General features: G+C 37.6%; 2 long non-coding RNA genes across 2 annotated transcripts in view; one reads left to right on the top strand and one right to left on the bottom strand.

Moving 5' to 3' along the window:
• LOC138917889 (uncharacterized) overlaps window positions 1-27,145 on the top strand; it is a 460,015-nt gene that overhangs the window by 424,815 nt on the left and 8,055 nt on the right. The gene's annotated exons all lie outside the window — the stretch shown is intronic.
• LOC138917890 (uncharacterized) overlaps window positions 16,431-27,145 on the bottom strand; it is a 34,534-nt gene continuing 23,819 nt past the window's right edge. Inside the window, exon 2 of the long non-coding RNA XR_011426498.1 lies at window positions 16,431-16,654. This is a non-coding gene — a long non-coding RNA (uncharacterized lncRNA). The remainder of the gene's footprint in view (window positions 16,655-27,145) is intronic.

Raw genomic sequence — 27,145 nt, 5'->3', positions numbered from 1 at the left:
GATATAATATGAAATTTGCTCTTTTAAATTCAGTGTTAAAAATAAATAAATTACATTGCTCTGACTTATTCTTTTAAAAGACAATAGTCTTTATCTCTATCAACTTTTGTCCAATCCAATGGTAGGGTGCTGTAGCAATCTTAAACCTGTCCATGGCCCTGTGTTTAGCTATAGTTGGATACAATGACCAGTGTCTCCACTTTGACGTCAGTGAAGAAGAAGGTATATTTTGCATGTACCTCATTGTTTCAAATAGTTACGCTTCAAAGAACACTTGGTCTGTCGATTTTTGTTATTTTTAATTTAAAAAGAAAATTCTGCATAAACTTGATCAGAAAAGAATGTGTGGTATTCATCTCCCAGACTCAGTGTGGCCTGAATCTTGCTATTTTATCATTTTCCACCATTTTTCCCATTTTGAATTACAAGGTCTAAAAACTAGTTCTCTAGAGCATAATGATGTGTGAGACTATTTATATTCATATCTCACTTAATATTCACACTTGACCTTTATCAGGCACACTAACCTCCCAAAGCCTCAATTTTCTCATCAGTTAAACATGTTAATATTATCCACCCAACAGGGTTGCTGTGAAGATGAAATGGAACAATCCTTGTTAAGTGCACTGCAGAGTTCCACACATACAGGAAGGGCCTAGAATACGTTTTCTGTCATTTGTGTCATTATTATCTTAAAAATGTGAAGTAGAAATGTAAAGGATTATGATGGTTCTTCAGAGATTTAGAGTCAGAAAAGTAAACACAACTTTGTTTCCCCAGGAAGCATGTCTAACACAGGGCTATAAGTTAATAAACACATACAGACCCAAGGTAGACTTTTAGGCTTGAGGTTGTGCTGACTATAATGGGAATGATAAATATTGGACATCCTTAGTGGGGAAATCACAATTGAAATTCATATACATTGACACACTGACAAGAGTCAGGAGCCTGGGAAAAGAGAGTTATGGATGGCATGTGCTGATTGCTAGAAGGAAAAGAATGACCTCTGACTTACTATGTTTAACTCTAAATATTCTACATAGTAAATGATAAACAGTCTTAGAAATAAACAATCTCAACCTTTTCTTTAAAATGTCTGAATAGTAAGGAGTGAGTATAGAATGTATATGTCTACATCTCCAGATAAACAAATACCAAATACTAGATGAAGATATATAATATATCATCAGATACACAGTTTTATTTAGCTGAGTTGTAATGTATACCAGATGGCAAACAAGCAACTCTAGGCTGATTTCAGCCAAAAGACATGTTTTATAGGCCTGCACAATGTTGAATGAGATGCTAGCTTAAATGTTTTGATGTATAGCCATGCATCACTTAACGACGGGGATATGTTCTGAGAGATGTGTTGTTAGATGATTCTGTAGTTGTGCAAACATCAAAGAATGTACTACACACACCTAAATGGTATAGCCTACTACACACCTCGGCTGTATGGTACTAATCTTATGGGACCACCATTGTGTATGTGGTCTGTCATTGACCAAAATGTCATTATGTGGGACGTGACTATATTTTTGACAATTGGAAAAATAGGATATTTTGTATAAAATCCAGATACATATATAAATGGCTTATTAGAAAATATCTAAGACAAATAAAGGGGTAGCCCAAGGGAGCCCCATAGCAACGGAAGAGTTCTGTATCCTGAATATGGTAGTAGTTACACAAAGCTACACGTGATAAAATTGTATAAAACTATACACACACTCAAATTAGTGCCTGTAAAACTGGTAAAATCTGAATAAGCTCTGTGGATTATACCAATGTTGATTTCCTGGTTTTGGTAGTGTACTACAGTAATACAAGAAGTCACTATTGGTGGAAGGCTGGGTCAGGGCACACAAGAACTCCCTGTACATTTTTGCAACTTCTCTGGAGTCTATAATATTTCAAAATAACAGGTTAAGAAAATATACAAGCAACAGATTCTGGCAACAGATTTCCACATGGCAATAATTTGGAATTATATACCAGGTGCCCCTTTATAAGGGGCATAGAAAGAAGAGAAGAAGGAAGTGAAGAAAGGAGGAAGAAAGGAAGGAGGGAAAGAAGAAGGAGAGAATATAACAAAAGGATGAAAAGACAATGCGTAAATTCTAAAAACATAGAAAAAAGTATGTAAATAAAATGAAAAAAACTCATTGCCTCAAAAGAAGACAGGAAAGAAGGGAAGAATAGCATTGACCAGTAGAGTAAAAGGAAGAACAAAATGTGATGTTAAAATGAATCAGAATTTATCATAAATCAAAATAATTATGCATATGAATAAAAGAATGTGAGATAAATGGCTGATATTTTCAGAATAGCTATAAAAATATAGATACAAGCCATTGAAAAGATACATATCTAAAACATAAGAACATAAAATATTGAAACTTGAATGATGAAAAAGTAATTCCAAGCAAACATTAACCAAAAGAAAGCTTCTGGAGCTATATTAGTATAGATTTTACAATAGCCACATAAAAAAGAATGTTTTAGTTCACTAGATATTATGTTATGTTAAAATTCTAAACGTTATGTACCAAATTGCTTCAACAAATGTAAAACAAATTTGACAAAAATCGCAAGAAGAAATTTACAAATCCCCTTTCAGAGGGGAAGATTTTTGAGTACTTGTTTTTGTAAGTGATAAATCAAGCAGACAAAAATGAGAAAAGAAAGAGAATATTTGAAAGCCTAATTAGTAAGCCTGGCTTAATAGAAACATATAAAACATACCCAGTTAAAGGGTGCACATTCTTTACACACACATGGAATATTTGAGAAAACTAACCATGCACTAGATATAAAGTCTCAACAAATTTCAAAAAATTGATGTCATTAGACCAAACAGTCGGCAAAAGAATACACACAATATGACATCATGTATATAAATCTTAAAATATGGAAAACAATTAAATTTATTATTTAAAGATACACAATTATATAATAAATACTTACAAAAATGCAAGGAACTAGTAAGAACCAAAATCGATAGAATGAATACGTCTCGGGGTAGGTGGGTGAGGAGGGAAAGTTGGGTACTCAGGAGTCCCCAAAAGCATTTGTGATGTTTTACTTCTAAAACTAATTGATGGGTACTTAAGTATCTACTTAACTATCTACTTTCATATTGTTTATTCTTTCTAGTATATCTGCAATCTTTCACAATGAATTTTAAAATAACATTAAAATATACAGGCTTTTAGTCTCTGATTTACCACTGACACCCTGCTTGCCACTCTGATATTGACTGTTGCTTTTCCCTCAAGTGTTATTAAGGAGAGAATAAAATATTTATTTTTAAAAATTGTTTTTTTTAATAGCAACCCCAAATACTCACTTACTTTACCTGCTAGCGCCCTGTAGGTATCTTAATTTATGGAAACTAATCAACACTAGGACAGAGGAGAAATCGTACAGACATTTATTATGTTTATTATTATTATAATAAATGCCAGACAATTTCCTGCATCTCTGGTTTAGAAAGCTGTTTTATGTTTATAAAAGACCAATATAAGAGTAGAAGAATGTGTGAAAAGATCTATGCAACCAAAGATCAGACATGCAGTTTATAATGGTTCTAAACTGCTTTGAATTCCTTTGTAATGAGGGTAGAAACGCTGCTGCTCAAGAAATTATAATTATTTTTGCTTATAATTAGCATTGCTTTATTCCTAATTGTTATACTTCAGATTTATTCTCCCTGGCCTGTCAAGTTAGGACCAGTGTTGAATAAATTAAGAAGATAGTAAAAGAAACCATATTTCAAGCAAGCAAAAACTTTGGTAGACAGATATTATTGTTCTCATTATAGAGTATATTTCTTATGGAGGGGGCTACATCTCTTATGTGACACCAGAGAAGAAGTTTTGATTGCCAAATGGCTTTTTCAGCTTGAGAAGTGTGCACATTGGCTAGCTACTTGAACAAACATTTGAGAAGCAGTTGCTATCAAACCAAAGACTGAGAAGATGTGGTCCGTAGAGCTATGACTTCAACTCTTGAGTAGAGTGAGATAAATACATGAATATTTACACACATAGGTATTACCAGTGCCACAATTTATATTTATTGTTGACAAAAAGGTAAGTGGATATCAGGAAGGAAATTAGAAAATGCATCATGGTAATGCCAACCATTACCTGTTGCAACTTTGGCAAATGGATCTTGTTAAGGCAGTGTGTTGGTTGTGCTACAGTTCAAAGTGGCTAAGTACATACATTTGTCCTACTCCTCACTACAAATTTCATGAAATGACCGTGAAGTTGTATATATGGAAATGAATTTGTAATTGCTCTTATACTGAACAGGGTTTCATCAGTGGATCAGAGACTTTGAAACATGTAGGGAAATTTGGAGTATAAAAACTAGTGGAGGAATCCAGTAGCAATCTGGATACATGGATAGGAGGAGACTGTAGCTGGAGAAAACATACTTCCCAGGCGAGCCCTGGGGAATCTTCAAGCTTAGAGAACAGGAGTAGGCTACAGACCAGAGTCGTACATTTATGCTTTTATTCATAATATTAAAGGCAGAGGATCACAATTTTCCCACAGTACATATTTAGAGAGGCTAACCCAAAAATGAAGACTGGAGATCTGCTTTCTAAAGGAATTGAACAATCTATTTATGGTGGGCAAAGACTAAGAATAAACATCTTATTTTGGTATAAGACAGGTGGCGTGATGGTTACAGGATGCCAGTATGCTTCCCACACATGCAGGGCATACTGAAGGGCGTCAGTTGACATGTCCCTACCTAGTCAATTCTTCTATGGAGGAGAACAGAGACCTACACATGAAATCAGGGTCAATAGCTAATATTTAACACACATTTCTTAATTCATAGATATGAGTTCAGAACAAAATATGGCCAGAAATTTTTAGGAGTCAAGAACAAAAATAGAGAAGCATCATGGTGAACAAACAAGAAAAATTATTCCAAAAGAAACAGAATTTAAAGATCAGAAAAATGCCTTTAAAATCGATATTTAAATCTTTAGAGAGATTCCAGAAGATTCTGCTTTCCATAAAACAAGACGAAGCTTCTATTTCAAAAAGTGATCAGAGAATAAGAAGTGTTTCTGAAAAGAAAAAATCATTTAAAAAGTGTTAGAAAATAAAATCAAGATTATGAATCAAAAGATAGAGCAAAAAGTGGAAAAAGGAGGAAATTATGTGAGAAACATCAGAGATATGGTGGGTTAAATTTCATGATCCAACTAACAAGTTTTTTAGAAAGAGTGAATGAAGAAAAATGAGGCAAGACACTAGTGAAAGAACTAATTGAGATTACTTCACATCCTTTAAGTCTAAATATCAGATTGAGAAGACTCAAGGAGTGCCTGAAACAATAGACAGAAAAAGTCTTATTGTTAAGACACATTCTCAAAATTTTATGAACATAAGAATGAAGAGATGGTCTTAAAAGTGACTGTGGAAAAATGTCAGTTTATAGACAAATGAACAGAAATCAAATTTGCATCAGAAAACTGGATGCTGTATGACAAACAGAAAATTGTACATTCTTGCTAAATTATCCACAATATATGAGGACAAAAAAATTCTTTTTAGATGTGTAAGGTATACTCTGAAGTAAAATTTAAATAAAAATCAAGAAAGAAAAATGCACAAGATTTTTAAAATGCACTTAATTCACCATGACAGAATGAGAGCTATGCTGCACTGTTCGAGAGCTACTTGCCCTAACTGAAACAGGAAGTTGAGACTTCATTTTAACAAATGTTATGACTAAGAACTTGAATGATCTTAAAGTCAGGCTGAAGACATATGCTTCTCCTACAGGCGAGCAAAAGGAGAGGCAATTCAAAGCTCCAGGAAGACAAAAAAGTTCTTAAAAATCATAACCCAAATTCAAAGTGAACTTAACTGATTCATGATTTTGAGTAACTGGTATAGTTTGAGAAAAGATAGGCCATTTGACTCTAACATTGTTCTTCAAGGAAGTGGGGAGAGATGTTTTAGTTTTAATTTCCTATCTTTCTGTGTTATTTGATTTTTTTTACGATGCATATAATTTAATTAGTAGAGGCAATATAACAATAACTATAATGGAGTTATTCACAGGCGTGTTGTGAGCATAGAGTCAGGGCAGGTAACCCAGATTAGAGGTATTCAAGTAAGTCTTCTGAGAGAGGATACATGAGTCGTACATGATAAAATGAATTCAGAAGTAATTTGGCAACAAATTGGACGGATGGTGGGAAGGGAGGGGGAGAGTAGGCGAAAGAAATTCCAACAAGAAGAATATGAACAAAAAAACAGAGGAATGAATCAATATCCATCTATTTGCTTATGTTAGATCTTTCTGTATACTAGCCATTGGAGATACAAAATTACATAAGAAATGATCACTTCCTAAACAATTTACAATCAAATAGTGAATACAGATAAGCAAGACAGAGTTGTAATACAGTACTGCAAGTGCCACTGTTTGGTATTTTGGGTGGTAAGATTTGCTATTGAAGATGGGAGCACAGGAACTGGATTGTGTAAAAAACTGAGGAAAGCTGTTAATATTTGGACAGTCACTGAGGAGCATAAGAGAGAGGGCACCAAAGACACATTAAGTGATTGTCTAGTAGCTTAAGGTTCTTTCTAGCACTGAATTGTCACCCAATCAGAAGATAGTACTCATCTCCAGAGATACTTAGCATCCACTCTGAAGGTGCTGAAAATAAATATTATCAAACTACTTTGGGAGTTGATCCAATTTGTGACAGAAGTACAGAAGTTACTTGGGATTGAGCGAACTGATGAAGGGGTAGATCAGGTAATTAATATGACATCCAGGACCAACATATAAATGAAGATGAGGAAGGATGATACATAGATTAAGCAAAATGGAGGGATTCAGGTCCTGTATGTATCTTCAAGGATTAGAGCGTCAATAAGTAGGATACAGTAGAGTGCTGAAAGTGGGCAAGGGAATAACAACTATGTCCTTTCCTGTTTGCATATAATGTGCCTTCCAGCTATCCTTGGCTGAAGTGAACACTCTGAGATCTCAAAGCCTTTCTTAAAATTGTTGAACTCATTATTGAAGTGTTTGGTGATGGAAATACATAACAGGATTAATACGACTTACCGTGGCTAGGATCTAGTGGAAAGCACAGAAATGGGGGCCCAGGAGATCTAATGTAGGAATCTGAAAAACACACTTGACCTTTCTGAGACTCATTTTCTTCTCTTTCTAAAATGTTTGGATTATCTGTAGTATCATCTATTCCTTGAATCATTGTACAAAGATTAGAATTTGAGAGTTGGGGGGAATGCAAAAAGGAGCTTTTAACAGACCATTCCATATGTCAACATAAAGCTGTACCTCATGTGTATTAGGGTTATTTTTCATTACCCTTCTCTTTTCCCTCATTGTTGCAATTATCACAGAAACGGAATTAATCCCAAAGACATAATGTGCTCAGTTAGGCAAATGATCTACAAATGATCTAGTTTGTCTGATGTCTATAATTAATAGACTTCAATCATATAAGCACATTTATTTTGTTAGTTTCCCTTTATTTGATCAGTAGGATAAAATTCTGGCACAGTGCTACATTTTAAATAACACAAAACAGATCAAATTCTTAATGGTCTATAGCAGATGGACTTAGTCATCATGAGAATGCCTATTTTTTCTCTAATATTTTCCTGAAAAAAGGTACTTATAACCGTTGTGGAAATAAACCGGATGCTGTGCTCTGTGCAACTTCTATTTTCCTAAAGCTCCAAGAGAATTATTTAAATGAAAACTCTGAGCATTGAATTTTCATTTTGGTAATTCTAAACACTCTAATTCCAAAGTTAAATCTCTTCATTCCGTATGACCGAAGGCTTTTTGTCTTCTTCTCTTCCCCTCTTCTCTCTCTCTCTCATCTCTATCTCTATTTCTCTGTCTCTGTTTTCTCTTAACTCTCTTGGAAAAAGTCACCCTTCCTCTGTTTTAGTTTTACTTCAAGAATCTAGAGAAACTGCCTTTATGAGTGGATGGAAAACACTGATTTCTGGCTTTATCTGGATGTTAGCTTTATCTGTATATAATATTCATATATTGCTATTTGGATATTCTGACAGATTAATCCAAAGACCAAACACCTAGGATCAGTGTGAGGTTGATATAGCCTGGAAGTGAACTGTGGATGGAAATGCTCTAGGACTTGTATATCTCACTTGGATCCAGAGGAAATTATTATAGTTTCTCATACTGGGTTACGTTCAGTATGACATATTGTGATATGCTAGTATTCAACTATACTCACTCTGTGATAGCTTCAAAGAACAGAAAGACTGTGGAATAAAACAATATACTGTTTTCTGGATTACATGAAAAGTTCATGTATTATCTACTACTCAAACCAAAAATAATTGCTACTTATGTTGTTAAGGATTTACTTGCATCAGTTCATTAATTAGCAATTTGCATTGTATCAAATGGGTCTAACTCCTCTAATAGATTCCGAATGGACTATTACACAATTCAATTCTAGTTAGTTTTATACTTACTCATGAGAAGAAAATACAATAGAAATATTTCCTAGAGGAAAAGACTCATTTGGAATTCAGTATTTAAACAATAAAAAGAAAGAAATAATAGAGATTGCTAGCTGTGACATATGTATGAGGGGTTTTCCCTGAGAATCCACATTCTTAATGGTTCAGTTCTTGTCACTCTTTGTTGTCAGACAAAATTGGTTCACAAAGAGCAGGGATAAAGCTGATCGGCCTGCTTATTACACCACTTGTTAAAAATCAAGATCTGAATAAGTGCTTCTAGAGGCGATGATTAAAAAAAGAGAAAATTGCTGTATTCCCCTACATTTGCTTTTGCGCAAGTTGTTCCTTTTGCTTTTTGAATATGCCTTTCCCTACTTCATCTCCCAATCTTCATGTCAGAGTTCCCAGGCCAAACCCAAATTTCTCACCACCCATTATCTGTAGGAATGAGCTTCTCCTTCTCTGCAGTAGGCCTGAGTATTGAGAAACAAAACTGTCTACCCCTACACGAGGCTTGGAGCTGAAACTCAAACTACCTCCCCATCCACCCAACTTACTGTCTGCATTAGGGGTTGGCAAACTTCTCTGTGAAGGGCCAGATAGTATACATCGTAGGATTTGCAGGGAATATAAGGTCTCTGTTGAATTTTCTTTCTTACAATCCTTTAAGAATCTCAGCTTTGCCCACAGGGTCAGCTGTTGTACAGAGGCACAGTTTGCTGATCCCTGGTCTACATTAACATAACTTTTCTATTCCATTGTCTGCATTAGCATGACTTTACTATTATAGGAAGGAACTTCCCAAAAGAACCAAGAATTCTTCAAATGGAGCACATCAACAGACAGCTTTCACTCTAAGATTCTATGAATCCTTTGTCTCAAAACTCCTTACCTTGCTTGTTGTACCAACCCTAAACTGTTATATTATGATCCTTCCCCAACCCTAATCAAGCTCCCATCCTCTCTTCCCCCTTCTCTCACTCCTATTGAAAGCCCTCCTTTAAACCAAAGTTTCAGTTCTCTGGAATTCCAATCTCACCTTCCCCACTTTGAGACACTAGCAAAGCTCTGTGGAGGAAGTATTTGCTCTCACCTATGCAAAACTCAGCTTTGTCTTATCACTAGGTTGTTTTGGTGAATGTCGTATTGGCAGATATTTGGAGATCTAGTATTCGACATTCAAAAGAATGATTTTGATTCTGTTATAACGTCTTTCATACATGTGACAAGAGATTTTCACATATTGAGGTATATGGGGTAACTATTCGAGTTCAAAACTGATTCAGCTTGAACTAAGAAGCCTGACTTAGGGCCTATCAAACACATTGTAGATCTGCTTAACCATTAAAGCAAGGAATGCATTCTCTTAGGATAAGAATTTATACTTCCCCTCTTACACTCTATTGATAATGCCCTATTTGTAATGCCAGGATTAGTGCCTTTGCTGACATCAGGGTCATGTTGACTTGCTAATTTACAACTGAACACCTCTTTGAAATTTTACTGAAAATGTATCCTGGGTATGTTTAATGTATGTTCTTTGTTCTAAAAAGATAATGACTGTACTGAAACCCATGCTTCTGCAGAACTCCTTCGAAGGCCTTCCAGGGTTATAATCCTCACTCTGGCTTATAATAAACTCACACCTATAAATTCTGATTTATAGGTTGGTTGTGGATTATTTGCATCAACAGTTGCTTTGTATTATAGTCATATGAGAATACACCTGCCTCTCTACTTGACTTCAAAATTCAGGCTATCAAAAAACATATACTGACTATATTTTATTATGGATTTTGCATATAGTAAGCTTTTAAAGGCATTTTTTTTGCTATATAGCAATGTAGTCAGTGATCTTTACCGAACCACATTTATTCAATTCAGTTATTTCTGTTTCTCATAGAGGGTTTGCTGTGTGAAAGCATCTTTCACTTCTATTCATGTATGACACAAAATGAAAAGGAAAGATGTTCCAAGAGCCATAATTAAGCCTTCTTAAAACGTCCCCAGGAATAATCAATGCTATTTCTCTGCAGGATATTTTCTGTGAAAGAAGCAGTATGTTGTGTCTGGATTTCTTTGTATCTTCAACTACTCCCATGACTGTGGAGCAGGGCATCCCCACAGCGCAGATCCAGTCAAGGGAACACTGTGTTCCCTCAATTTGACAAGATGCAGAACAAGAAAAGGAACAGAGAACAAGCCTCACTAAAAAGTAATAGTCTTCCTGATGTGTGCTGATGGAGTCAAGGGCAGGCCAGGCTGTCCCGATACCTGGGATTAATGCCTAATTACCCAGGTGTGTTCTTCCAGGGCACCAGAGATTGCTGAGAAAACAATAGATATTTCCTCAGTGAAATGGAAAAGGTGGTCTTCTTTTTAAGTAGAAAAACTTGCCAGAAACCAGCATTTGAACTGTTGATCTCTTAGGGGAACATTGTAGGGGTGTGCTGTTATATGTCTGTCAATATTCTCTTACTTATTCTTAAGTTCTAAGCAGGTAACTTGCCATGTAAGTCACAGACCGTGAAAATAAAACTAAATGCACATCATCAGAGAAAAGTTTGTAAGAGAATAGGACCAAAAAAAGGTATGCTAATACATATTAAATCAATATGCATACTTGTTAGGGTATGCTAGTTAATAAGGCACAAATAGTATGTCATTCACATGAGTAAAAGTAATTAGTCTTTGCTTATCCAAAGCACTATTTTTGGAAGTACGTAAGGGAAAGTTGTTGCTGGAAAGTAAGGGAGAGTATGTTTCAGAGGCCCTTCTATCTTTGGGAGGGATGGCTTCCCTCTGCTATCAGATCAGATTTCAGAGAAGAGCATGGCTCTGTGTTACATCTCACTAGAAGGTGGCTCCCAGGTTACCCTACAGCTCTTAAGACACACAGCTGTTAGTTTCTCCTATGCGATTCTTGTGAGGAAAAAGGCAAATAAAACACACACACAGCTGCCTTAGAGAGAATGTTATTTGATTTCATGGGCGGTGTAGGTGACAGGTTACACTTCTGATAAATAGGCTCATCTGCTGCAGCTTCTCCAGGCTCAGAGTCAAGAGCTCTGCCATTTCACTGCTAGATTCTTGCCCTGACATTTGCCTTGCTTGACATGGCACATCTGGGAAAGGGAGGAGGAGGGATGAGGCAGAAGCAGGATGCATCAGATTCAGTGTATGGTCAAGACAGGATCTTTTATGCCCTGCCTAGACACCATCACATAGGGCTTTGCTCTGCTAAGAAAACAGTGTCTCCAAATGAAACAAAGCCGGCTATTGACATAAACATTGGATTCCTACAGTGACTGCCTTTAGCCTAATAATACCTAATAGGACTTAAAAAGCGAGAGTACCCTCCCTGTTGAAGCTATTGTGATATATCAGTCTTTGCTAGATTATACATCTTTTTCTGGAACATCACCTGACTCACTCACTCACACCCTACTCATGTTTTAAAGAAATAAATTATATAGACAGTAGTCTTATATTATCCATTTGTTAATTTCATGAAATATATAGATTTGTTCATAGCCATCCTCCATATTTTGAAATGTGAAATTCTGGTGGACAAATTTTTTTTTTCTCTGCACAATTTTTGTAAAGGTTATGTTTAGACAACATGACAAGGGGAACTTTTACCTGACTGGACATTTTAAAGCAGTTTGTGCATCTGAAATGATGACTTACACTTGGTAGCAGAATAATGAACATTTGCCAGAATTTTAAAATAATATAGCAAAAAACCCACAAATTTCCATCAACAGATGAATGAATACATAGACTGTGGTACTCTAATGTAATAGAATATTACTTAGCAATAAAAAAGAATGAACTATTGATGCATACAATATGGATGAATCTCAAAATAATTTTACTGAGACAAAGAAGCCAGACTTTCCCCCAGAAAAAGAGTATATGCTATATGATTCCATTTTATAACATTCTAGAAAAAACAAGGAAATCTATAACTACAGAAAAGCAGATCAGTGGTTGACTGGAATCAGGGAGTGGGGTGGACAGAAAGGAGGGATTAAGAAGGGGCGTGAGAAACATTGGGCAATAATGGACATGTCAGTATGTTGATTGTGGTGATGGTTTGACAGGTGTATATAAAAACCAAACCTTATCAAATTGTACATTAAATATGTGCTGAGCCATTAATTATATGTCAATCATATCTCATTAAGTCAGTGAAAACATAATATCTGAGGAATCATCAACAAATCATTAATAGGATTAAATAAAGCAAATGATGTAGAATCTCTCTTTGGAAGCCATATAATTTTTTAACTTTATATACAAGATAAGAAGAATCCTGTGGATGGAGTCTGGACACAATGCTTATGGGTAAGAAGTAGAAATGGAGGCCTTTTCCTTATTAGTAATAGTACAACAATGCAAACAAATGAGGACCACCAAGGTAAAAGGCAAACTATGCTTAAGAGACATAAAATGGTCCAAAATATGATGTTTGCAATAAGAATAAGAAAGATAAGATTCTATTCAATAAAAAACTATCACACTTCTTATTTACATTATTCCCCAATACATAGACAAAAGTACTGAAGAAAAAAGGAGAAACAGAAAAAAATAGGGGAGATAGGGAAAAAGAAATGAAAAAATATATAGCTATTAATTTCAAGGATAGTATCAGATAGATCCACAAGATAAATAAACACAGAGCAAATTGATAAAGACTTTCATAGAATATTTCTATCTTGTAAACTCTCAGGAAACTTTCCTTAAAAGACATAGAGGGCCCTTCTTCACCAAAGAGTCATTTTCGTACTTGGCTGAAATGAGGGAAATGTCAGATCTGGCTCACAGGTTTAGGTTCCCCAGGTCTGTCAGTTTGAGGTGAAAAGAAGACTGGAAAAAAATTTAAAATGCTGTTACTTAGGCGCCTGCATGGATTAAATTCAAGGTGTCCTTTAATTGGATGATATTTGAAAACATTTTTTGATTTTTCAATAAAAATGAATTGAGAAAGGGCGATGAAGTAAAAGCAAGGTAAAGAAATTGCTAATTGAGAATTTTGGGCATTAACAAGGGAAGTATTTTTAGGCTGAAGTTTTCTTGGTCTCTTCTCATAAATCGCATCATCGAGGCCTATGTGTTAGGCCAACTGTGTTGCGAGAAAATTCAGTAAATTGATTCTTACTTCAACGTAATACTTATTTTAAAACAAACAAAACAAAACCCACCACTGGGTGCATAACCAATAAGGAAGAATTTAAGAATAGCCGACAATTTGTTTACCACGTCATATTTTCCGATTAAGGATATTCAAGAAGAAATCAGGGAAATCTGATTTACTTTTATTACTGTCATCATCAGTGCTTTTCAAGAATGACGTGCTGGGTGAAAGTACACCTTGTCTTTGTAGTTCGTGTCTAGACTACAGAGTTACAAAAACTGTTATGCCTATTTTTTCTCTTCAGAGAATTGATAAGGGGTCCTGCAGGCTTATGCTTTAGCAGGGCATTTTTACTAGTCAAGCCATATAAACATATCAAAAAGATCAACAATTATTTCTCAGCTATCCAGTTTTTTTCCCCATTATTTTTATCTCAATTTCCAATAGCTTACCGATTATTTAGACCCACATGTTAAAAGTCAGCGCGTTCACTAGATAAAAGTCAAATCAATCATCTTGGAATTTTTCTGGTAAGTTTGGTGGAAGAAAACACAGATGAAGTTTGGCGAAGTCTTTGGTACATACTAATTGTCATTGAGATATATTGTGGGACTGCTATTTGAGAGTGACCTGTGCCCAAGAAACAAGATAGTGAGCTGTTTGAAGCAGTGATAATACATTTTATGAATCTCTATGTTCATAATTCCCGCGTTGATGCTGCTCAACAAATATTGAAGTTAAAAGAATACAGTATTTCATGGCAAGGAATTGTATCCCTGTCTCTGTGGAGATGAGGAATCCTTCTCTAATGGCCATAGGCAGGCCAGTCCCTCAGTGGCTCAGGTGGCTCTGGGTTGGGCAGCAGCAACCCTCATCCTTGTGTGGAGATTTCCACCACCCTGTAAGAGGCAGAAGGAAGCCTAGCAACAATAGTCTCAGTATGACTGTCTCTTTTGTGCAGCCAGGAAAAGAGGAAATTTGTCCAAAATACCTGTGGCAAAATGCACTGCAGATAAGAAGCTGTCATTAGTAGAATGAGACGTTAAATGAGAAAGATCATGCTTCAGCATTTCCTAGCATCCACTGATAAGGACAGACAGACTAAGTCGAACACCCACTTTAGCTTCTGCTGCAGGGGCCCTGCTGGCAGCAGTGCCTTCTCCTCATGGCTGGCACAGGATGCATCTTGGCAGCCACAGCTAGTCTGCTGCTTTGGAAAATGCAAACCTACCTTACTAAAATAATAATAAAAATTTAATCCAGATGAATTCTTATCAAGGAGGTGAAGAATAGGGAAAATCTGCAAGTTTTTTTTCATATTTTAATGATATATGGAAAAATAATTACACCATTAAAAGAGAAAAATTTTTTCCAAGGTAAAAGAAAGTCCAAAAGAAGAAAAATGTTTCTAATAAAATGTATTCTAGGTAGGCTGAAACACTGAATGAGAAAACACTGGTGACATGGTCTGAGGAAGCCAGAGTTGTTTACCATGTATAAGTAGTGAGTATGTGTATCTCTGTGTGTATATAAAGTTTTTAGTATGTTTGTGGAAGTCTCTTCATTCTTTCTTTTTGTTTTTTAAGAAGTAATAGTATTCAAAAAGGGAATGGTGATGTAGAACAAGAAGAAAACAGGCTTTTTCTGTTCTCTGCCTTTAAGTGAGGTAATTTTTTAAGCCACTCTTTCCCAAATATCTCCATGGGCCCTCTCATGGTGCCCCATATGATATCACCTTTTAGAAGCTTCAATTACAATGCAAATGTTGTGTGGGAAGTGTCTTAGTCTGCTCAGGCTGCAGTAACAAAATACCATAGGCTAGTGTCTTGAACAACAAATACTTATTTCTCATTGTTCTATAGGCTGAAGTCAGAGATCAGGATGTCCGCATGGTTGGGTTCTGGCAAGACTGGTAGACAGCTGCTTTCCGGCTGTGCGCTCACAAGGAAGAGCGAGGTCTCAGATCTCCTTCTCTTTTTATAAAAGGACTAATCCCAACATGAAGGTCCTACCTTCATGACCTAATATAACCCTAATTATCTCTCAAAGACTCCACTTCCAAGCACCATTACAGAGGAGATTAAGGTTTCAACACGTGGATTTTTGGCGGGGGGGGGGGGGGGGGGACGCAAACATTCAGTCCATAGTCCATAATTCATCTGGTTATTTATATAAGTAAATAGTTGGTCTCTAAGGGAAACTATGCTGTACAGGTACTGATGGGTGTGCAGAAGGCAGGCAGAGGAGGAGCTATCTAGAAAACAGGTAGATATATTAAGGAAACCACTAGGGAGCTTGGGAGGTGCTAAGAATATCAAGAACCTCTGTATCTGGTGAAAGAGAAAGGGAAAATTGGACGGGAAAAGGAGAGGTCACTCATAATAAAACATTTTGTTTACTTGCTAGCTTTGATTAGGGAAAATTCCATTCCAGGCAGGTTTTAGATTTTTCAAAAGCTATTTCTTTCTCTGAAACCAGGCTGCCTCAGGTATGATTTAGAATCTTGATGTCAGTCCCAATCACCACGAATATACAGATGCTAAGTGTTCTGGCTCGTGATAATGAAGCCAGACTTGTCTCTTCTGTGAACTCATATCCTGAATTTTCAAATGTCTAAAGAGCCAGGTACCAACAAAGCCCAGAATGAATCAATGAATGTGTGCATACAATAATTAATTTTTTGAACATGCAAGCAACAAATACAACTCCAAAAATATTTTGGAACACAATCTGCAAAGACACTTTGAAATTAGCAGAAATTATTTTATCTTAAAACTCTTATGTTTTATTTCAGATATGAAAGTGAGAAGCTTCAGAGACAACAGCTGTCACTTTTGAACATAAAGTGTTAAAATGGAAGTAGAAATTGATCTAAAGTTCACAGATGTCTCCAGTCATCTACAACAGATGTCACTAATCATTTCCTACTGTTTGAGCAGGTGTGATTCATCCACTATTTGGCTGAATTTCAGGGGGGAAAACGGACCTGTAAACAAACAAACAAATAAACAAATAAATCTGCATTGGAACTTGAAGACAATAATCATATTTCCCAAAGTATTCCCTCAAAGCTCTGTTTGCTTTGTTAAAATGTAGCTAATATATTTCTTATGCAGGTTAATATTTTGATAGACATCAATGAATTTCGACATGTTTCAAAATATTTCTGTTAGACTTTTAGCCCATTTGAATATCCTAGAAACTGTGATATTAGGATACAGCAAATTTTGTTGGCTCTGAAGGAAAGGAAACAGCCTTATTTTTTACCTAAAAGTTCCCATTTAATATTTATGTTAATATCACAACTTCTTGCCACAGTACGCAGTACACGGCATTTTCTCAATAAATGTTGAATAAATGAAGTTAGGTCACAAGTCACATAAAATATTATTTTCAGAGAATAGTAGCACCGTGGATTGAAGACATAGTTTTCTGGCTTTTAAATAAGATATGGAGCTTCTACAGGCATTTGCTTTGAAAATTATATGCTTTTGAAACTTATAAAAGTTATTTGAAATCACTCTCCAAATTAAGCAATGACAGAGTCAATGCCACCAAGATGTATCTCTTTCATAAAATAATAATAATTCTTCAGTCTATGCTCAAGGAGTCTCCTTTTTTTTTTTTTTCATTCTTTTTTTATTTTTATTAAGGTTGTGAAAGTTAACATCCTTGTGAAATTACAGTTGTACATCATTATTAGTCATCTTGTAGGTACACCACTTCACCCCTAGTGCCCTCTCCCCACCCCCCTTTCCCCTGGCAACCACCGATCAGTTCTCTTGGTCCATATATTAACTACCACCTACGAGTGGAGTCATATAGGGTTCATCTTTCTCTGTCTGGCTTATTTCACTCAACATAATACCCTCAAGGTCTATCCATGTTGTTGTGAATGGGACGACTTTGTCCTTTTTGATGGCTGAGTAGTATTCCATTGTATATATATACCACATCTTCTTTATCCAATCTTCGGTTGCTGGGCACGTAGGTTGGTTCCATGACTTGGCTATTGTGAATAATGCTGCGATGAACATAGGGGTGCATGGAACTTTTGGAACTGCTGATTTCAGGTTCTTAGGATAGATACCCAGTAGTGGGATGGCTGGGTCATAAGGTATTTCTATTCTTAACTTTTTGAGGAATCTCCATACTGTTTTCCATAGTGGCTGCACCAGTTTGCATTCCCACCAACAGTGTATGAGGGTTCCCTTTTCTCCACAGCCTCTCCAACATTTGTCACTCTTGGTTTTGGATATTTTTGCCATTCTAACAGGTGTAAGGTGATATCTTAGTGTAGTTTTGATTTGCATTTCCCTGATGATTAGTGATGATGAGCATCTTTTCATGTGTCTATTGGCCATCCATATATCTTCTTTGGAGAAATGTCTGTTCATGTCCCCTGCCCATTTTGTAATTGGGTTGTTTGATTTTTTATTGTTAAGTTGTGTGAGTTCTTTGTATATTATGGAGATTAACCCTTTGTCAGATAAATAACTTGTGAATATTTTTTCCCAATTAGTGGGCTGTTTTTTTGTTTCAATCCTGTTTTTCCTTGCCTTGAAGAAGCTCTTTAGTCTGATGAAGTCCCATTTGTTTATTCTTTCTATTGTTTCCCTCATGTGAGGGGTTATGGTGTCCAAAAAGATTCTTTTGAAGCTGATGTCAAAGAGTGTACTGCCGATATTCTCTTCTAGGAGACTTATTGTTTCAGGCCTAATCTTTAGGTCTTTGATCCATTTTGAGTTTATTTTGGTGAATGGTGAAAAAGAATGGTCGATTTTCAATCTTTTGCATGTGGCTGTCCAGTTTTCCCAGCACCATTTGTTGAAGAGACTTTCTTTTCTCCAATGTAGGCCCTCTGCTCCTTTGTCGAAGATTAGCTGTCCATAGATGTGTGGTTTTATCTCTGGGCTTTCAATTCTGTTCTATTGATCTGTGGACCTGTTTTTGTACCAGTACCATGCTGTTTTGATCACTGTAGCTTTGTAGTATGTTTTGAAATTGGGGATTGTGATTCCTCCGGCTTTGTTTTTCTCACTCAGGATTGCTTTAGCAATTCGCAGTCTTTTGTTGCCCCATATGAATTTTAGGATTCTTTGTTCAATTTCTGTAAAGAATGTCCTTGGGATTCTGATTGGGATAGCGTTGAATCTGTAGATTGCTTTAGGTAGTATGGACATTTTAACTATGTGTATTCTTCCAATCCATGTGCATGGAATGTCTTTCCATCTCTTTATGTCGTCGTCGATTTCTGTCAAGAAGGTCTCGTAGTTTTCGTTGTATAGATCTTTCACTTCCTTGGTTAAATTTATCCCAAGGTATTTTATCCATTTTGTTGCGATTGTGAATGGGATTGAGTTCTTGAGATCTTTTTCTGTTAGTTCATTGTTAGCATATAGAAATGCTACTGATTTATGTATGTTGATTTTATACCCTGCAACTTTGCTGTAGTTGTTGATTGTTTCTAACAGTTTTTCTATGGATTCTTTGGGGTTTTCTATATATAAGATCATGTCATCTGCAAACAGCGAGAGTTTTACTTCTCCATTGCCTATTTGGATTCCTTTTATTTCTTTTTCCTGCCTAATTGCTCTGGCCAAAACCTCCAGTACTATGCTGAATAAGAGTGGTGAAAGTGGGCACCCTTGTCTTGTTCCTGTTCTGAGAGGGATGGGTTTCAGTTTTTGTCTGTTGAATATGATGCTGGCTGTGGGTTTGTCATATATGGCCTTTATTATGTTGAGGTACTTCCCTTCTGTACCTATTTTATTGAGGGTTTTTATCATAAATGGATGTTGGATCTTGTCGAATGCTTTCTCTGCATCTATTGAGAAGATCATGTGGTTTTTGTTTCTCATTTTGTTAATGTAGTGAATCACGTTGATTGTCTTGCGGATGTTGAACCATCCCTGTGTCCCTGGTATAAATCTCACTTGATCATGGTGTATAATCTTTTTGATATATTGCTGTATTTGGTTTGCCAAAATTTTGTTGAGGATTTTTGCATCTATGTTCATCAGTGATATTGGCCTGTAGTTTTCCTTCTTTGTGTTGTTCTTGTCAGGTTTGGGGATCAGGGTGATGTTGGCTTCATAGAATGTATTAGGGAGTGCTCCCTGTTCCTCAATTTTCTGGAATAGTTTAAGGATAGGTATTAAATCTTCTATGAATGTTTGGTAGAATTCTCCAGAGAAGCCGTCTGGCCCTGGGCTCTTATTTTTGGGGAGGTTTTTGATTACTGTTTCTATTTCTTTACTTGTGATTGGTCTATTCAGAGTCTCTATTTCTTCCTGATTCAGTTTGGGTAGGTTGTATGAGTCTAGGAATTTATCCATTTCTTCTAGGTTGTTCAATTTGTTGGCATATAGTTTTTCATAGTATTCTCTTATGATCCTTTGTATTTCTTCGGTATCTGTTGTGATTTCTCCTCTCTCGTTTCTAATTTTATTTATCTGAGACTTCTCTCTTTTTTTTTTTAGTGAGTCTGGGTAAGGGTTTGTTGATTTTGTTAATTTTTTCGAAGAACCAACTCTTTGTTTCATTGGTCCTTTCTACTGTCTTTTTTGTTTCAATATCATTTATTTCTGCTCTAATTTTTATTAGTTCCCTCCTTCTACTGACTTTGGGCTTTGTTCGTTCTTCTTTTTCTAATTCCATTAGGTGTCATTTGAGGTTGTTTATGTAAGATTTTTCTTGCTTATTGAGGTGAGCCTGTATTGCAATGAATTTCCCTCTTAGGACTACCTTTGCTGCGTCCCAAATCATTTGGTACGGTATGTTTTCATTTTCATTTGTCTCCAGATAATATTTGATTTCTTCTTTAATTTCTTCAATAATCCATTGTTTGTTCAGTAGCATGTTGTTTAGTCTCCACATTTTTGGCCCTTTCCCAGCTTTATTCTTGTAGTTGATTTTTAGTTTCATAACATTATGATCAGAAAAGATGCTTGATATTATTTCAACCCTCTTGAACTTGTTGATGCTTGCTTTGTTTCCCAAGATATGGTCTATCCTTGAGAATGTTCCATGCACGCTTGAGAAGAATGTGTAACCTGCTGTTTTTGGATGAAGTGTTCTATATATATCTATTAGGTCTATCTGATCTAATTTTTCATTTAATTCTATAATTTCCTTGTTGATTTTCTGTCTGGATGATCTGTCCATTGGCGTTAATGGGGTGTTGAGGTCCCCTACTATTATTGTATTGCTGTTGATGTCTCCTTTAAGTTTTGTTAATAGTTTCTTTATGAATTTTGGTGCTCCTGTGTTGGGTGCATATATATTTATAAGTGTTATGTCATCTTGATGGAGCATCCCTTTTATCATTATATACTGCCCCTCTTTGTCTTTCTTTATCTGTTTTGCTTTGAAGTCTACTTTGTCTGATATAGGTGTGGCAACACCTGCTTTCTTTTGTTCATTATTAGCTTGGGGTATTGTCTTCCATCCCTTCACTTTGAGTCTGTGTTTGTCTTTGGGGCTGAGGTGTGTTTCCTGGAGGCAGCATATTGTTGAATCTTGTTCTTTGATCCATCCTGCCACTCTGTGCCTTTTGATTGGAGAGTTCAATCCATTCACGTTTAGAGTGGTTATTGAAACTTGGGGGCATACTGTTGCCATTTTATCACTTGTTTTCCAGTTCTTTTGCATTTTGTCCTGATGGAGAGCTGTTAATTTGTGTTATTGTCCTTCTGCTTATCTCCTTTGTTCTGGATTTTGTAACCCCTTTCCTTTTTTAGATTTTTCAGGAATGAGGTTCTTCCTGAGCATTTCTTGAAGAGGAGGTTTTGTGGTGATGGACTCCCCTAACATTTGTTTATCTGGGAAAGTTTTTATTTCTCCATTGTATTTGAAGGATATTTTCACTGGGTAAAGTATTCTTGGCTGCAGGTTTTTGTCCTTCAGAGTTTTGAATATTTCATTCCAATCTCTTCTAGCCTGTAAGGTCTCTCCTGAGAAATCTGCTGATAGCCTTATGGTGTTTCCTTTGTAAGTTATTTTCTTCTGCCTGGCTGCCCTTAGTATTTTCTCTTTGTCATTGACTTTTGCTAGTTTCACTACTATATGCCTTGGGGTGGGTCTTCTTGTGTTAATAAAGTTTGGAGATCTATTGGCTTCTGTCACATGAAGTTCCATCTCTCTTCCCAAGTTTGGAAAGTTCTCAGCTATTATTTCTTTGAACAGGCCTTCTGCCCCCTTCTCCTTCTCTTCTCCCTCTGGTATACCTATAATCCTTATGTTGCATCTCCTAATTGAGTCAGATAATTCTCGGAGAGTTTCTTCGTTTCTTTTTAGTCTTAGTTCTCTCTCCTCCTCTGTCTGCAGCATTTCTATATTCCTATCCTCCAATTTGCTAATTCTGTCCTCCATATTATCAACCCTACTGTTCAGAGAGTCCAGATTTTTCTTAATCTCCTCCATGGTGTTCTTCTTCTCCAGTATTTCTAATTGGTTCTTCTTTATAGTGTCAAGCTCTTTTGTGACATAGCTCCTGAACTCATTGAGTTGTCTATCTGAATTCTCTTTTAACTTGTTGAGTTTTTTAATAATGGCATTTTTCAAATCATCGTCATTTAGGTTACAGACTTCATTGTCTTTGGGATTGTTTTCTGGGTGCTTATCATTTTCCTTCTGTTCTGGAGATTTAATATATTTTTTCATACTGCTTGATGGCGTGGATTTGTGCTCCACATAGAGATAGAGTTTAGTCGCTGCTACCACTTGTTGCGGCTGGTGGTGGGGGGGGGGGTGGCAGCTGTTTAGACTGCACCAACCAGGAACCCTGTCAGCTGTTACTGACTGGACCTGGACCCCTCCTCATAGTCACAGTGGTCCTGTGGGGTCCCTCATCGGTTGTGGGGGCAATTGCAAGGGGGCCTCAGGCTGGTGGTGCCTACTGTTGCAGCCCACTTAGACCCACTCCCTCCTTGTGGTCTGCAGTGGTGTTGTGGGCTTTCCCAGCAGCCAGGAGCAGGATCACCTATAATCTCTGCTTTGTCCCTAACAGAGCCCATAAGATCACACTTGTCCACTATAGGTCCCAGCAGAGCTATGGGTATCTTCTGCAGTCTGTCGTTAGCTCACCTAGCTGTGCTACTTTTGCCCCAGGGCCTTCCCGCCTTGTTATTGCCAGTTGGAACCTCTCCACTAGTGCTGTGCAGAGGCTTTCACTGAGGCTGCTGTAGGAACCTGGAGTTCCCCCTGGGCTACGTAGCCATTTCACCGGAGCTCCACTCTGCCCCACTCCACTCTCATGGTATCTCTGGGAGCCCCTTGCCTCGTCTGGGACATGGCCAGAGTCCATGGGCCTGGCGGTGGCTTGTAAGCTGCTGCCTTCTGGGGAATTCTGCTCTAGGGAGCTTCCTGCTGTTCTGAATGCTGGGCAGGGCCTCCCTGCCAATGGCGAGCAGAGGCCCTTCCTGCTTGGGGGGTGCGGAACCCTGGAGCATCCCCCTGGGCCGCAGAGCTGGGTGTTGGAGCTCCACCCAGTCCCCAAGCACATCCACGGGAAGTCCTGGCACCCCCTGCACCGACCCATGTGCCAGAGACTGTGGGCCCAGCAGCAGCTTGTGGTCTGGTGCCATGCCAGGGAATCTGCCCACCGGGAGCTTCCCTTTGTTCTGGATTCTGGGCAGGACCTCCCAGCTAATGGCGAGCAGAGGCTTTCCCTGCCGGGGGTGGGGGGTGCGGGACCCCGGAGCCTCACCCTGGGCTGCTGAGCCTGGTGCTGGAGCTCCGTGTCCCCAAGCATGTCTACGGGAAGTCCGGGCGTCCCCTGCACCGACCAGTGTGCCGGAGACCATGGGCCCAGCAGCAGCTTGCAGTCTGGTGCCGTGCCAGGGAATCCACCCACCGGGAGCTGCCCTTTGTTCTGGATTCTGGACGGGGCCTCCCTGCTAATGGCGAGCGGAGGCCTTCCCTGCCAGTGGGTGTGGGACCCTGGGGATTCCCCTTGGGCTTAGGTGTAATCGCAGGGGGCTTGAGTAGGGCTGTTGTCACCTGTTTCCACCATCGCTCCACTTGTGAGTGCACACTCCCGCCCTTGGTGTGTGGCGATGCTATGGGGGAGTCTGCTGGAAGAGAGCCTCCTGCAGGAACTAGGCTGTCCGGGGGTCGGGGGTCGGAGAGTTTTCACCTATTTCCACCTCCTCCCTGGGGGAAGTCCGTCCACCTTCCGATGTATAGTAGCATGAGACTCTTAGGCATCTTGAGATGCTATCGGAATATCCTTAGGTTGGCTCCCGCCTGGCCAGCTGAGAAGCTCCACTGCTCCCAAAGGTGGCTTTTTTCCTCTCTGGCCAGAGTTACTGCCTCTTCTGCTTTCGTCAGGACTGTCCCTTGTTGTGGGGGTTCTTTTCATCCAGTTTTCAGTTTTCAATCCAGGGTGATTCCTCCTAAAATTGTTGTAACCTGGTTGTGCTTGCGGGAGGAGGCGAGTTCAACATCTGCTCACAGCGCCATCTTGATGAGAACCTCAAGGAGTCTCCTTTTAAAGTGAGATGTGTGTTTATGTGTGAGTACAGTTGGCCCTCCATATTTGCATATGTAACAATGTGCGTAGGTTATATGCCAATACTGTGCCATTTTAGACAAGAGATTTGGTCATCCCTGTATTTTAGTATCTGGCTAGGTGTGCTGGAACCAATCCTCTATGAACACTGAGGGATGACTAAGCACTACAATGTCTGTTAAACCAGCAATGAATTGTGGCTGGGGCTAGCATTGGAAGGGATTAATATATAATATATGATATCAATTCTAATTTCTAATATATAGTATGGAATAATAATTGTAATGCAGAAAACACTTGAGAAAAAAATTTAAACAATTTCCTTCACCACCAAATTAAAATCTGAATGCTTATTTGAGACAATGTTTTGAAGATAATCTAAAAACTTGCGATTCAGTCCGAATAGATATTTTTCTTGTCTTCCCTAAGTTTGCATTTGAAATAACCACAGATCTTTATTATTATTGAAGAAGGAAGGAGAAGAATGATTAGATCAGTGAATATTGATATCATAAATATGAGAAAATCAAGTCCTTGTCCGAAAATTCCTGCCCCTTGATCAGTTTATAAAACACCAAAGTCAGTTCTGTCAATCCAAATGAAATTATTATAAAACTCTCCTTGAAAATTCCCAGTTCATAGCTGAGATGGAGCCAGCCCTGACACAGTCAAAAATCTGTTTCACAGATTCCAGCAGTTAGCATCTGATAAAAAGTAAGGAATGTCGCCCAAGGACTGAAGTCTCCCCAACAGATTTTTTTCTTCTGCTGCTTTTCTTTCTTTTTTCTTCTTTTTTTTTTGCTGTTAATAAGAAATGACTAACAGTGTCTAGTAGACTCTATTATACAAAAATAATGACTTGTACTAATAGAGGGATATTTTGCCTCAAAATCATTTACAAATATTTATAGATATACTGTTACAAGATACCCATGTCTCCTGAGGTGGAACCACCTCTGGTGAAACACAAGAGCTATTTAATAGCAACTCAGTTCTTTCTGGTGTTCAGGTCTATAGTCGAAAGGGAGAGTGCAGTTATTCAATTTTGCCTTCAAAGACAGTTAAAGCAGAATTTCTCTTAGCTATGATTGTATTTTGTATTGTGTCTGAAGTTCTTTAACGACTGTGTCTATTCAGAAATTTCTCTTTGCATTAATTCAAGTGTTTACATAATTTGTAATAATGCTCACTTTACTTTTTTGGTGGTTTACAACTATCTCACCTTCATTTGTGCATTGACATGTGACAGGGCTTGCTTCACAGGTGTGTGATCTGTGCATTTGCCCAGGGCCCAGTGTTCAGAAGGGTTCTGTGTTTGGTTTAATCCTTCCTTGTCACCATTTTGAGATTCTTAATAATTGTTGAACAAAAGACTATGTTTTCATTTTGCACTGAGACCTGCAAATGATGTGGCCAGTTCTAGCACTTGATGAGACATATAATAAGTCATCAAGGGTCTGTAAGATCTCCAAAGACACCAGAGCAAAGACTCTAGCACTTGAGTATATGGGCCTATTTCGACAAGGCAATTAGGGATGATATATAGAACCAGGCTTCTTCAGAGTGAGGTACCACCAATTCTCACTGAATGCAAAATAGAGTGATTAGAGTGATCTTTCTTAGAAATGTGCAATTTTCTATGATACCAAGAGTAAGGACCTTTAGAGTCTGTGCATTGAATGATACTAAACTTTTGTTTTATGTTCTGTTGGGAGAGGGAAATGACTTGTGAAAGAGAAGCTGGGTGCTAGATGTGGCCACTGTATCTTAAACACATTCTTGTCCACATAGAGAGATCTCCCATCCACATACATGAGGGCAAGGATGGTAGAATAACCCTGAAAATAATGCTAATAGTACTACTTAATATTTGTGTGACACCTATAGATTCTCTCACAATAATGATCCTAATTGAGGTTTCCTATAATTTAATATTAGATTCATAGAAGCCAAGTGAGTTACCAAAGGTCATATAGTAAGTTGAAGCAAACTTTCAACACGAGTATTCTAAATCCATGCCCAGGGCCGTTTTCACTTGTTTGCTCCACTTGTGATAAATCTTTGAGGCTGTAATTAGAAGGGCTGCCCATATAATGGGAGTTTTACTGAAGTAAATAAAGCAACCTTTTGGCTACTTATTTCTAAAGGACCTTATTTCTAAAGAATCCCAGGCCAGGACAATCCTATAGGCGGTAGGAAGAGAACAGGGCACCAAAAATGCTGCAGGAAAAGAAGGGCAGAAGGGAAAGACATGGACAGTAAACCACTGAATGTCAGAGTTGAAAGCAAACCTATGGTCATCTTGTCAATCTCTACTTCTCTCTCAATGCAACCTGATGAGAAAGCCCTCTCAACAGCAGCTGGAGAGATGAATTTTCACTTTAGAAACATTTACAAATGAGCATTTTATCTCAAAACACCGCATTCCATTCCATTAAATAGCTTAATTGCTTGAAAGTTCTGGCTTAAGTTGAATTGAGTTCTGATTTGCTATAAATTTGAATAAAATATGGTCTCTGTTCTGAACTCTGAAGAGGAATAAAGCCATTAAAACATAATTCCAATACACATGTAATAAAAGTCATACTAGAGAAATCCACAAAAACTGCTCAGAAACGTATATTGCTGGAGTGAATGGACAGTTTCACAGAGGATTTGCTCTTTGACTTGGACTGTGAATCATGGCAAATTATGCAAAAGGAGAACACAGAAGTTTTCTGCTAATCCTAATGACTTTTTTCCCTTAATCCACATGATTTATAAAAAATTTTTTTTATTTTTATTTATTTTTATTTTTTTTTTTTTAAAGATTTTATTTTTTCCTTTTTCTCCCCAAAGCCCCCCAGTACATAGTTGTATATTTCTTGTTGTGGGTTCCTCTAGTTGTGGTATGTGGGACGCTGCCTCAGCGTGGTTTGATGAGCAGTGCCATGTCCGCGCCCAGGATTCGAACCAACGAAACAC

Source organism: Equus caballus, chromosome 15 (assembly GCF_041296265.1).
Source record: "Equus caballus isolate H_3958 breed thoroughbred chromosome 15, TB-T2T, whole genome shotgun sequence".
NCBI lineage: Eukaryota > Metazoa > Chordata > Mammalia > Perissodactyla > Equidae > Equus > Equus caballus.
This window is presented reverse-complemented; position numbering and strand designations above follow the sequence as displayed.